The sequence below is a fragment of the Pelodiscus sinensis genome, chromosome 1, assembly GCF_052426305.1.
Source record: "Pelodiscus sinensis isolate ZL-2025 chromosome 1, ASM5242630v1, whole genome shotgun sequence".
Taxonomy (NCBI): Eukaryota; Metazoa; Chordata; order Testudines; family Trionychidae; genus Pelodiscus; species Pelodiscus sinensis.
The window spans coordinates 121,587,235-121,599,657 of record NC_143052.1 but is presented as its reverse complement, the minus strand read 5'-3'; the positions used below and the strand labels follow the sequence as shown (position 1 = coordinate 121,599,657).

The 12,423-nt window shown below is 42.1% G+C and overlaps 1 long non-coding RNA gene across 1 annotated transcript; it reads left to right on the top strand.

Annotated features, from left to right (window-relative positions):
• The first annotated feature begins 2,529 nt into the window (after window positions 1-2,529).
• Window positions 2,530-10,109, top strand: LOC142826671 (uncharacterized). Its single transcript, XR_012900866.2, has 2 exons — window positions 2,530-2,861; window positions 9,958-10,109. It is a non-coding gene; the product is annotated as an uncharacterized LOC142826671 (long non-coding RNA).
• The last annotated feature ends 2,314 nt before the right edge of the window (window positions 10,110-12,423 follow it).

Sequence of the window (12,423 nt, the reverse complement as noted above, 5' to 3'; positions counted from 1 at the left end):
TGTTTGCTAAGATATGTGTATTTGCTCCTGCCTGCCTTCCTTGCCAAGGAATGGCCACTTGACAGGCGATTGCCCATCAACTTTGACACCTGATTAGAGGTGTCTGCTTTGTCTTCTGGCTTTGAGAAACAGGTCTGCCCACTCCGTAGACTTGTCTGGTAAACACACTTAAGTCATGTTTTCAGCTTAAGTTCACAACTTTATATATCATGTTACTGCACACTTTTTACCACAATGTCATGGAAAATGATACCTCACAAGGAATATTGCATACAAAGATTATTACATTGCTTTGTAAGGTGTCAATATAGGGGTGCAGTTGGTCTTAGATGCATAGTTGGGATCCAGACTTTTTTAAAATTTGGGACTCTCCATATCCACAATCTTATATGGCTCTGTAGAAAGAGACTGACTAGCCACAAAGCTTGGATCCCTATTTTGAGAACTTAGGAAGTGTACCGGCTTTGTACTGAGAGTATATTTCACCCAATAATGTTTGACAATATGGATCTCTGAATAGGAACTTATTTTAAAAAATTGCAAGCATAATATTTAATTTAGGCTTGTGATCAGATTAAATTATTCAAAATGTCTTTGTTTTGTGACTGGCATATTATGAGGAAGTGTAGTATGTAAAAATGACAGGGCATTTCCTTGGATGTATGTGGTGCACAGGAAAACTGGTTTGGCTTAACTTCAAACCAATTTGAATGCTGAGGGTTCAGATGTTCAACTGGACCAGAATGGAGTTTGCATTTTGTTTAAAAGAAACCGAGAAATGGAGCAGGGAAGAGAGAGGGAGAAGAGTCCAGTGAAAACACAGGATGGGAAACAGGCAAATGAAGAGGCAGGATGGGAATAACGTAGAGAGAGAGTGAAAAACAGAGATGGGATTGGGTTGCTGGCCTGGAACAGTTTTTATAGTGGGGGTGCAGAGAGCCATTGAACCAAATTGTAAACCCTGTATGTGACAGAATCTAGCTCAAGCCAGCAGGTTGTGGCTGCACCCTAGTTCCAGCACCGATGGATGGGGAGAATACAATTTGATAATGAGACAGTCAATTTAGTATATACACTAGCTGTAATGCCAGCCTAGCTCTAGGAAGGTTTTTCTATCCCTAGTATGGGGGTGGGTGGGTGGAGTGAGGAAGAAAACACTTTAAGGCTATGTCTACACTATGGGGTTTTTTGCACAGAAACAGCCATTTTTTTCACAAAAACCCACAGAGTGTCCATACCTCAAGCGCATTTTTGCACAAGAAAATTTACAGTGAAACGGCAGAACAGAGGGCTTTTTGTGATGTAGGTATACCTCTCTCTATGAGGAATAACTCCTTTTTGTGCAAGAGTTCTTGCACAAAAAGTTGTGTGTGGACACTCAACAGGTGTTTCGTGCACAAAAAGAGCCTATCACAAAAAGCACAGGTGCTCTGATGGCCATTCTGTGAATGGCAATCAGAACTTTCTTGTGCAAGAGCGTCCATGCAGTGTGGATGCTCTCTTGCTCAAAAAGTGCATCGCGATGTGCTTTGAGGTGTGGACATGCTGTTGCGCAAGAAGCCTGTAGTGTAGACGTAGCCTAACTGAGGAGTTACTGCTGCAAAAAAATTGCTTTTAGATAGTTGGAGTATAAGGGGAAGGGAAAAAGGGGAGAAAGTTTTGTAAAATTATACTCTTTTATTTTTAAACTCAAAATGGCCTGAAAGGTTTGCAAAAGCTTGGCTTCCACAAGGTTCCCTCCCATCCCTAATTATAAGTGATATCCGGTTCATATTTATGTTGCTGTGTATTACATTTGTGGTTTTGAATGACACTGTATATTTTGTGGTTAAATTCTAGATTTGTTTATCTGTGTTTTTGTGGCGTTCTCACCATGTTATCTGAGTGTAAATAGGTAAGCACAACTGGTATAGCCAGCCTATATGTGGTAGAAGAATGGCAAGACTAGGACTACGAAGACCCTATTTCCCCCTCCCCCCCATGACCAATATAAGAACTGCCCAGTATCATTGTTCTTTGTCTTAGGGTGTTTCTAGACTACAGGGTTTTGTTGACAAAAGTGGACTTTTGTCGACAAAACTATACCTGTGTCTACACTACCACCGAGTTCTGTCAACAGTAAGTTGACAGAACACGGCAGCTTTGTTGATGGTGGTAAACCTCATTCTATGAGGAATAATGCCTTTTTTCGACAGAGTTATGTCGAAAAAAGACATTATTGTATCCACACTGTGCTTTTTCAAAAGAGAGCATCTAGACTCTCTGTCGAAAAAGTGGCTTGCTTTGTCGACAGAACTGGCTGTAGTCTAGACGCTCTTTTTCGACAGAGGTTTTGTTGACAGTATCTGTCGACAAAGCCTCTGTCAAAAAAAGCCTGTAGTTTAGGGAACCCTTGGAGAAAAGGATAGTAGGCAAAGCCATGTCAGAGCTGGCGAGCCACACAGAAGGAGTTCGCTGCAATTCTTAAAAGGAGTAGAAACGTACTCTTCACCTTGTCCCCCACAGCACAACAGAGACCTAAGAGGCACAGCTTAACCCTTTGTTATTAAACAGTAAGAAGCATGATAGTACTAGAATGTCCCTGCTTAATAACATTCTGTTTCTATGTAGTCACTTTAGTGTAAATTCTGTGTTCTTTACTTAGACCAAACTTAGATTGGCCAAGTGTCAAAAATGTGTGCCACATAAGTGCTACTTTAAAAAAAAAAACTCATTGAGGTTCAATGATCACAGGACTTTAGAATAACCAGCTTCATAACTGATTTCTGAGTCCAAATAACTACGTGCAGTAGAGTGAACCCAATGGCTGCTGATGTGAGAAGACAGTGAAGCCCAAATCCTTGAAGATGACTACAGCAAAGGTCTAGTTTGAAGGAAAAATTGTAGTGGCTAAGCTAAATGCTTCCAATGTTTTAGTTGTAAATCTCCACCACGTTCTAAAGCTAGTTCCGAAGGCAGAGTAGCAGCCAGGGTGGGTTAGCTTGCCCTGCTAGATAATCCCAATATTTCTTTTATGCAAAAAACAAGAAACCAGTCCTCACTCAGGCAAAATGGCAATAGAAATAACTGCAAGAGTTCTTCCTGGTTCAGGTCTGTAGGGGTTGAACCAGATGGCGATATTTTCAGTGCTCTTCCATTTCTGTGTATTGGTTTTCTCTTCTCTGGTTCTGATCTTCCAAGCCATGACTTGGGGTTCCAACTTGTTTGGCTGCTTTCAATTTACAGTCTTCTGATGTCACTTGGGACATTATGGGACAACAAAATAGACTTCTCCAACATCTACACACTGGTTTTTCCTAGAACAGAATGGCTACAGATTTAGACCTCAGTGAGGGATCCCTGTGTAGACCTAGTGAAAATCGATTTTCAGTTAGCATAGGCCAACATAACCAGGATAGCACTGGTGTAATGTAGAGTAGAATTTGGACCAAACTAGCTTGGAAACTTTCTGAATGAAAGGTCTTCAATAGATGTTGGAGAATTCGATCAGCTTTTCTAGTAAGGATTAGTGGTAACTGACTACTGAAAACAACTGTAAAAGCTATTTATAGCAACAAGTATATTCAAGCAAGAGTTACTGATATTTTTTCCAGATAAGTTGAAACAGAAGATGTTGGCTACAGATAATTGTTAATTTTGCTTTGCAGCTGCATGCTACGCTTTCTCCAGTTCACTGTGTTACACTTCACAAGCTCAGTCTGCCTTCTCAAATTAAAAGACAATTAGGATCTGATCCTGCCCTTGTTTAAATAAATGGGAGTTTTGCTATTAACTTTAATGGGATTAGGATTGGAATCAGAGTATTGTAGGTGGCTTCATGCCAAGTGAAATAAAGAGGAGAAAAAGACATCCAGCTTCTAGAAGCATCTGCCTGCAATTTTGTGTAGGCAAGAGGCAAACCAGTATGTTTTTTGCTGGGGTTAATGAAGCAGTTGATGGAGTTGTTCATACAAGATGGTTCTCTAAACACTTACTTTTGCTTATACTGTATATGGATTCCATCAGCTAATCTTGTGGCAGAAAAACAAAGGCTGCAGTGAGAAACAAAATAATGTGGGCCTTGTCTATATTAGTAATATTCTCTGTGCGCTCCACAAGGACACTTGTAGGGCCTCCAGGCAAGGCTCTACTTGCCTTGTCCTTGATTACAGAACTGAGGATTACTTGTGGTGTATGGCACTTTAAAAACCACAGTGGACTTGTGCAATGATAGCAGTGCAGGGTATCTGAATGTGGGATTCAAACTCTCAGCCCCTTGTTCCCTGGCCATTAAGAGGCTGGAAAGCTGCACTCTTTGCAGGAAGGAGGACCCTTTGCCACGTTCTGTCATCCTCTCTAGCTGACTCGGGTTGGCAATGGTTAGCTCCGGAGAGAACTGTGTCTGGGCATCTTTAGCGGCAAGACTCACTCTCTGGATGCAATGCTGAATGGAGAAGGTTGAGTCCAAAGGGTGGAAGACAATATTTTGATTTATTTTTATTTTCATTTTCTGAGGAATGCTTTTGAAGCAATCGGAAATACACAAGACCCACTTTGATCTTGAATGATCTTAAATAAATAAGATCATTTATTTGGCACTGTGACGGGGTGCTCCCGCCCCGCATTCAGGGTGTCTGGGGTGAGGGCGGGAGGACGCGCTGGGGGGTGGAGAGTCGACGCGCCGCAGGGACGGCGGGCCGAGCTGCTGGTCAGGGGCTCGGTGCGGCGAGCGACGGGTGGCAAGGAGCGCCTCCGGGCGAGGCCCAGAGAGGAGGGGCTAGAGAGGCACCGGCGTCTGACGTCACGGAGGAAGGGGGGTTGCCGGGCGGCGTGGAGGAGATGACGGGCGGGGCCAGGGCCGGCGGGGGATTTAAAACCGGGTCCGGTGCCGCGGAAGGAGGAAAGGGAGAACAGGGAGCCGAGGAGGAGGAGGAAGGAGAGGTGAGGTGAGGCCGGGACATGTGGAAGGGCCTGGCCCTTAGGAAGGGCGGAGTAGGAAGTGGCCGAGGACGGGGTCGTGTAGCTCGTGAGCGGGTGTGTTTTGGGGCACTTCCCCCATTCGCTAGGGAGGGACTGTGAGTCCCTACCTTCAGGGCCCTGGGCTGGGGTTCGGAGAGGGGGTGGGCCCGAACCCTCCTACTCCGTTGGCCGGAAAGGCATCCTCGGGCATTCAGCATACAAGAAGGACTGGGGAGTGGCTGGGTTTTCGCTGCGGATTGTGGTGAGAGATACTGGACTGGCCGGGGTGAACAATAAACACGGGCATCAGCAGCCCTTTCGGGGGAGAGCTAGTCGAGACTCTTTTACAGGCACAAACCAAAATATTTTCCTCTTCAGGTCCCACATAAAGGACTAGTGGAGTCCATTTTCCTGTGATACCCACTCAGCAGAATTGTGGAAGGGTTAATGTATAATGCCCAATAGAGCTGTACTTTGAACACTATTGTAACTATTAGTGGAAGGGAGGTTCCCATAGTTCGTATCTTGTTTGCCACTTAATTAGGACAGGATTTTGGAGTGCTGTCCACTCCTGTCTGCCCCATTACCTTCCACCAGTTCCCTACAGTTGAAAACCTCCAACAGCATAGCTGGAAGTTGCTCTGAAGTGGTGGAGAGTCTGTGCTGCAAAGCTGAAGGTGCCAAGTTCCAACTCTGATAATGCATAAAGAGTAAGACTGGTTATAATTGCACATAAGAGAATTTGTTTTGAAGAATGTGGCTCAGTGTAGGGGGCCTAAACAAAGCCTCAGGAGTCCTGGTGCTGCCATTGGCCTGCTGTGTAACCTTGGGCAAATTACTGTACCTCCATGTGCCTCCATTTTCTCATCTGCAAACTGGGGATAATCATGTGTAAAGCACTCTCAGATCAACAAATGATAAATATTGTGTAAGAACGAAATGTGATTGAGAAAAGCTAGAGAGTGGGGCTTATTCCTGGTTTGAAAATCAAACTCCAAGTTTTCTCACTCACCTAAAAGATTTTATATTTTCAAAAATAGCCAAAAACACCCTGGTATTCTTATGTTGGACAGTTTCTAACCCTGAGCGTGTTTGTCTGTGGAATTCTGGTTTAGGTCCCTCTGTTTCAGAGGTGTAACAATGTGTAATTATATAACTTGATCTGCAGCTACACAGATGTAAATCACATAGGCATGTTATCGCTCTGTGTAATCAATTATTTGTTTGTCATTTGGGTACAAGAAGTGCTTAGTTCAGTGTTAGAAATAACTGGGCTACATCTCTGTCTACAAGCATTAGCATGAAGTATTGAATTATTCAGCAGGGGAGCTATTGCTAAAAGATATACGCTGATATATCTAGCGTTTTTTCATTCCCTGTTAATGCTTCATGCACCGAACAACCAGCTAGTTTTGCACAACTGTAAAACAAAATGTGCATGCTTCTGAACCTCTCCTGTTTATGGCTGTTCTGATTAATCTTTAACTTTTAGAAACAAATTTATTGCTTTCCTGCGCTTGCTGGGAGTTCAGTTCACTATGATTTGAATCCTGCTTTTCATTTTTGGAGCTGTCTGTTTTTTATACTAATCCTCATTGTATGTTACAATCATAAAAATTCTTTTGCTGTGGGTCAGAAACTGAATATTGAACAACATCGTAAAAACCTCACACCAAGCTGTTACCTGGCCAAGGGCATTTACATTGTTCTTGTTATGATGGGTAACTAAGGAACTTTGTGTTCTGAAGTCAGGGCTAGAAAAATCTCTCAGCAGATGAGATGGTGGGAAAATCTGTGCTACCACTTAACTTGATGTCATTTAGGTCACCCAGGAGTGTGGGGGGAAAAAAATTCTCCTGAGTGACGTAAGGTACATTGCTGTCTACGCCACGCTATGTTGGCAGGAGACTTTCTCTCACCAACATAGCTTCTGCCTCTCATTGAGGCAGAGTAATTGCATCAATGGGAGAATGCTCAACATGCAACTTTCTCATGCTGGCACCAGTGCAGCTGTGTATCTGTGTGGAGGTGTTCAGGTGATATAACCGCACTAGGGGGCTGATTCAAAGCCCACTGAAGCTAATGGAAAAATGTCAGGTTTTTTCGGGGGGCGAAGCGGGCGGGGGTCAGGCCTCAGGACGATACTTCCAATTTCCTCTGATTATTTCATAGTATCAGGAAGGAATATATGTTAAAATGTTACACTGCAAGCTTTTTGGAGGCTGGGACATCTTTTTGCTCAGTCATATGGTGCCTGAGGGCCTGCTCCAAGTCTAACACTGCAAGGCACTATAGCAATACAAATCAATAATAGTCATGATTATTAAGTTTGTGCCTTTTGGTAGGTGATAGTTTTAATTTTCTTGCAACGTGTAACTTATTTTTTTCATTGCAAACCCTGTCTTTTTTTAAATCCTTGACCCCTCACAGTCTAATTCCACAATTTGCTGTATGATGAATAGGTGAAAGAAGCATCTGAGATAAGTTTTCCACAATGTAATGAGTGACAAGGAGGCTCTTTTGCTGCTTGTCAAGGAATAGGTGATGGCAAAAATTGGATTCTGGGCACAGAGAACTGCACCCACCAGTCCCGTCCCCATTTTCTGGAAGCAGGGATTTTAAAAATGAACCCTTAAAATACTGGAATGTTACAGTGTTACAACCTGTTGATTGCCCAGCTGAGAGGAAGGATGGTCCAATGGGTAGACCATCACCCAGGGACTAGGTGGCCTATATCCAATTCATGTCCCACCATAGATTTCATGTGAATTTGGGCAAATCATTAAGGCTCAGATTTTTAAAGGTAATTAAGTATTGTCCCACTTAGCACTCTACCACCTAAATGACTTCATTGAATAGCTTACAAGGCCAGAAAGGACCAGTATGTTCATCTATCTTCGGGCATGAAACTGGCCACAGAACTTCCCCCAGAACTATTCCTACGTCAACTCTTTTAGAAGAACAATATGCATCTTCAGTCTTACTTTCAAAAGTGAGGTAGGCAGCCAGGAACATGTCCCAGTTAAAGTCAATGGGACTTAGGAGCCTAAGTGTCTCAATCACTTGAAAATGACACTTAGGCTCCTAAGTGAATTAGGCACAGATAATGTCCGAGGATCAGATTTTCAAAGGTATTTAAGCATTTACAGATTAGATAATCCCACCTTTCAAAGAGCCTAAGCAAGCTGAGTGCCTAAGTCCCATTGACTTAGATAAGAGTTAAGCATCTAACCAGCCTGTGCACTGGTGGGAGTCCTACTAGGCAACTATCTTTGAAAATCTGGTCCTTAGTCTCTCTGTGTCTCAGTTCTCTGTCTCTGTACGTGTGTTTGCTAGCAAGTTAGCTAGCTACACGTGTGAGTACACGCGCACACACACACTGTAATAGTACTTTTCTACATCAGAGAGGCATTGACATTAATTGTGAGATGCTCAGATACTGGCGTGGCCCACTTTACTGTAGGATCTTGCAGATAGTGCTCTCTTTTACTACCTACGGATCATTAAGGATACCTCTACATGGCAGCTGGGGAGTATGATTGGTAGCTTGGGTAGCTGTATATGTATTAGTTCTGCTCCAGGTAATGCCTAAAAATAGCCATGTAACTATAGTGGCTTAGGCTAGCTGCCTCAATACAATCCTGTTTGATACATACATCCATGGCTAGCCTGAGTCACCACACTGCTATTTTTAGATGCTAGCTCAAGCAGGGTTAGTGTGTGTATGCCTGTCTGGGCTGTGAAGAAGTGCCCTGAGGGTCTATGGCTCCTGGAAGCAGGTTTTCTCCTCTCCAACCAGGCTAGGAATCCTCTTTCCTCCCCTGTCCTGGGTAGAAGGTGCCTCCTCCACCCATGAACGACCCTCCTTCTACTTCAAGTAGTGTTGGGAGGGAGGAAATGAGACTCAGCAGCATCTGGGGACACAGGCTTCCTGCAGTAGAATTATCAAGTGGCCCTGCAGCTCCAAAAGGGCGTTAGTTCTAGCGGTGGCAATGGGTGGACGTGCGGTAGCTAAGGAAGAGCACAATTCTGCAACAATTCTGCAACAAATTCCACAGCCTCATAATTGAGGAATATACAAGGCTCTGACCATGGCAATAGCTTCACCTTCCTTTGGCTGCAATAAAAACAGGCTTGGTTGGTTTTTATTCCAGTGCATACAAAGTTCCTCTAATTACAATCAAGCCCTTTATGAACCAGAGTGTCCACTGCTTCAACAACAATGGAGGTGTTTTAGCAATTGCTTGACTCCCTTCTGTGATGTTTTGTTCAAACCGATAATTGCTTATCCCTCCAATGCATTATTGGAGAGCCACCAAATTGGGAAGGGGATGTTCTGAGAGTTTCCAGAAGCATACCGTTGCTATGGGAAACCTCTTCATGAATCTACATCTTAAGTATGTTTGTTTCTTATCTTTCTCTTGGCTCTCAGAGAGGAAATTGTAGTGTGGGGAGGATAGAGATAGCTTTAAACAGGAAAATTCAACTTGTCTTGACGTTCCTGTTTTCCCTTAGAAATTAGTTTTCTCCCATGCACTTCTGGAAATAGTCTCCCAAGTAGCCTGGGTTCTGACACAGCCTAGCCCTTGCTTAGCATATGAGATTTACTGAGAGCATTGTATCTTGGTGTAAAATATAGCTGCAGGTATTAAGAGTATGTGACACAAGTTAAATCACATCTTAAGTGAAGTTCTGGGTGTAAAACTATGATGCAGTCACTGAAAAAGTCATACACTGGCCACAGTCAGACCCAATAGTGAAATAGTCACACAGACTTACAAGGCTAGTGTGGTGAGCCACTGGGTCTTACATTTCCTAAGTGCTGTCATGTGTAATCTTAATATTAAATTGAATGTAGCACTGATCAGGAAACGTAAAGTTCCAATACTCAGGATATGTCTAGATACCTGTCTCTTGTTGTTTTCCTCCTAGAAGCTGATACAGATTTTTCCATATGCAGATAACTGAAAGTCTTTACTATCATCATTGACTATTTAATGTGCTTTGCTTTCTACCCAGGTGTGAATATTGCCTTCTGTATTGAGAAAAAGGTGATGATTCCAACTCCTACCTGGATTCAGATACATCAGAATGAGGATTATTTGCAGTAATTTATCACCTCCACTGCTGATTCTTGCTTGATCTTGATTAAAAGAGAAATTGATGAGTGATGATTATTTTAAATGATGCTATTTTAGAGTTACTTACGTGTGCTGTGTAATTATATAAAACTTCCAAAATAAAATTCAAAGCATTTTTGCAAGATATATGCAGAAAAGTTAAGTTAATATTGAAAGAGTGGTTTGCTTCTTTAATTCATTAAGTGCAAATCTCATTTAGACATTGAAATATTTTGCAGCTAAAGGAGATGAGCATATACGTCTCAGTCTGCCAGGGTTCAAATGTGTTACACCAGTGAAGACACCAAAAGGAGGAATGTTTCTAAAGAGCTTGAAACAGATGTGGGATTAATTTCTCACACACACTGTTTTTGTAACCTTGCTTTCGTGATTAGCCGTTACCCTGTCTATCTCAATAGCAAAATATCAAATGTTAAGATTGTTCCATGAAGGTAAATGCAACATGCCTCATAATGGAGTAGTGTTAAAAGTAAGTATCCAGCGTTCTGTAAGTTTCAAAGACAGGTGGCTGTAGCCAATCAGAAATTCTTTTGAGGTTAGATTCAAATCCCTGTATCTAAAACAGCCCAGCTAATTCAGTGATGGACAGTATGCTAATTTGGGAAAAGCCTGTTTTTTCAAGTTCATATGTAGCCAAGTTGTAAAGACTCAGCTGGCCCAAGATGGCAGAAATCCATTGAGATCCAGTTGATCGGATGACATTTCCTCCATTTGGGGCTAAAATCAGCTTACGAGATGTTGGAGTTGTTGAACTAATGCTTTAGCTCATACTAGGTCTAGAAGTAACACTCAACCCAACCATCTCCATTCATCACTACTTCTAAATAATGATAGAAATGTAAGTAAATTACTCTGTAATTCCTAGGAAAGTATCCCTAACATTTTCCAGGCCAGGACCAGATGAACTGAAGTAAAGATTCGCATTCAGGAGTTTATCCCAGTTTCAACACTAGATTCAGGATAAGGTTCAACCCAGGATCTACTTTGGCTGATGTGTCCAGAGGAGTTCTTCTTGGACTTCCCTTTCATGTAGCCTTTAAATTTCTATGTACAGAAATCCATATAAAATTATGCTTATCGGGCCCTTCTGTTTCCCTCCTCTGCCCAGTTCTGAAGCAGTTCTGGGTCTTTCTTATTTTGGAGGGACAATAGAGCCTTTCTTTTACTGAACCCAAGGCCACAGACTTCCTTAATCTGCCTCTGGAGGAAAGAAAGGGAAGGTGCTAAAATAACTTTGGTTTGAATAGGATAAAAGTCCATTGTCAACTAATAGCACACTGTTTTCAGTCAATTTAACCATTTAGAAGTTAGCTGATATCCAGGACTAAGTGAAGTGCTGGGATCTATGTTTCCATTTACCCTCCCTCCTCCCCCACTGTGCTAACTAGGACGAAAGTTTTCAGGATGTTGAAAGATATTGGGTTGGGAATATCGGTAAAAGTCTGTCTTTTCCTGCCTTCCCATTACTGGAACCTACTCCCATTTGCTAAAGCTAATTTATCAGCAAGTATTCTCTCAAAGCAAGCTAAGGGGCACATTTAATGCAGAAGCTAGGAGGCTCCATGAAAAGCAGCAGAGTTACATCATTGTTTGAGAGATGTGTAGGGACCTTTGGTAAAGCTGATCAGAAAATATTTTTTTCCGCCCACAGAAAATTTCAACTTTTTGTCCCCAAAATAAAACTCCATCCCCTCAAAGTTTTCATTTTCTGCCCACCAACCTCCACTCCATTGCCCTGAATTTTAAGTTTCTAGGTTTTCAGTTTTTCCGACACAAAATATTGAGGACAAATGTTCTGTGAAAGCTTTTGTTTTGTCAAAATCTCAGTTTTCAGTTTTAAAAAGAGTTTGAACATTTTCACCCAGGCCTAGGTTGGGCTGAAGAGGCCTTAATAATTTTCAATGTGATGAACAGAGAGTAAGTAAGGAGAGTTCTCTGTTTGCATCTTATTGGCTCTCAACCTTTCCAGACTATTGTACTTTTCAGTAGTTTGATTTGTCTTGCATACTCCCAAGTTTCACCTGACACAAAACGACTTGCTTACAAAATCAGACATAAAAATACAAAAATGTCACAGCACATATTACTGAATAGTGTTATTTTCTAATTTTTACCATAAAATTATAAAATAAACTAATTAGAATAGAAATATGGTACTTACATTTCAATGCACTGTACACAGCAGTATAAACAAATCATTTTCTGTATGAGATTTTAGTTTGTCCTGACTTCTCTAGTGCTTTTTTATGTAGTATGTTTTAAATGAGGCAAACATCAAGATGAGTTTATGTACTCCCTGGAAGACATCTGCATATCCCCCAGCCTTCACGTGTCCCTGGTTGAG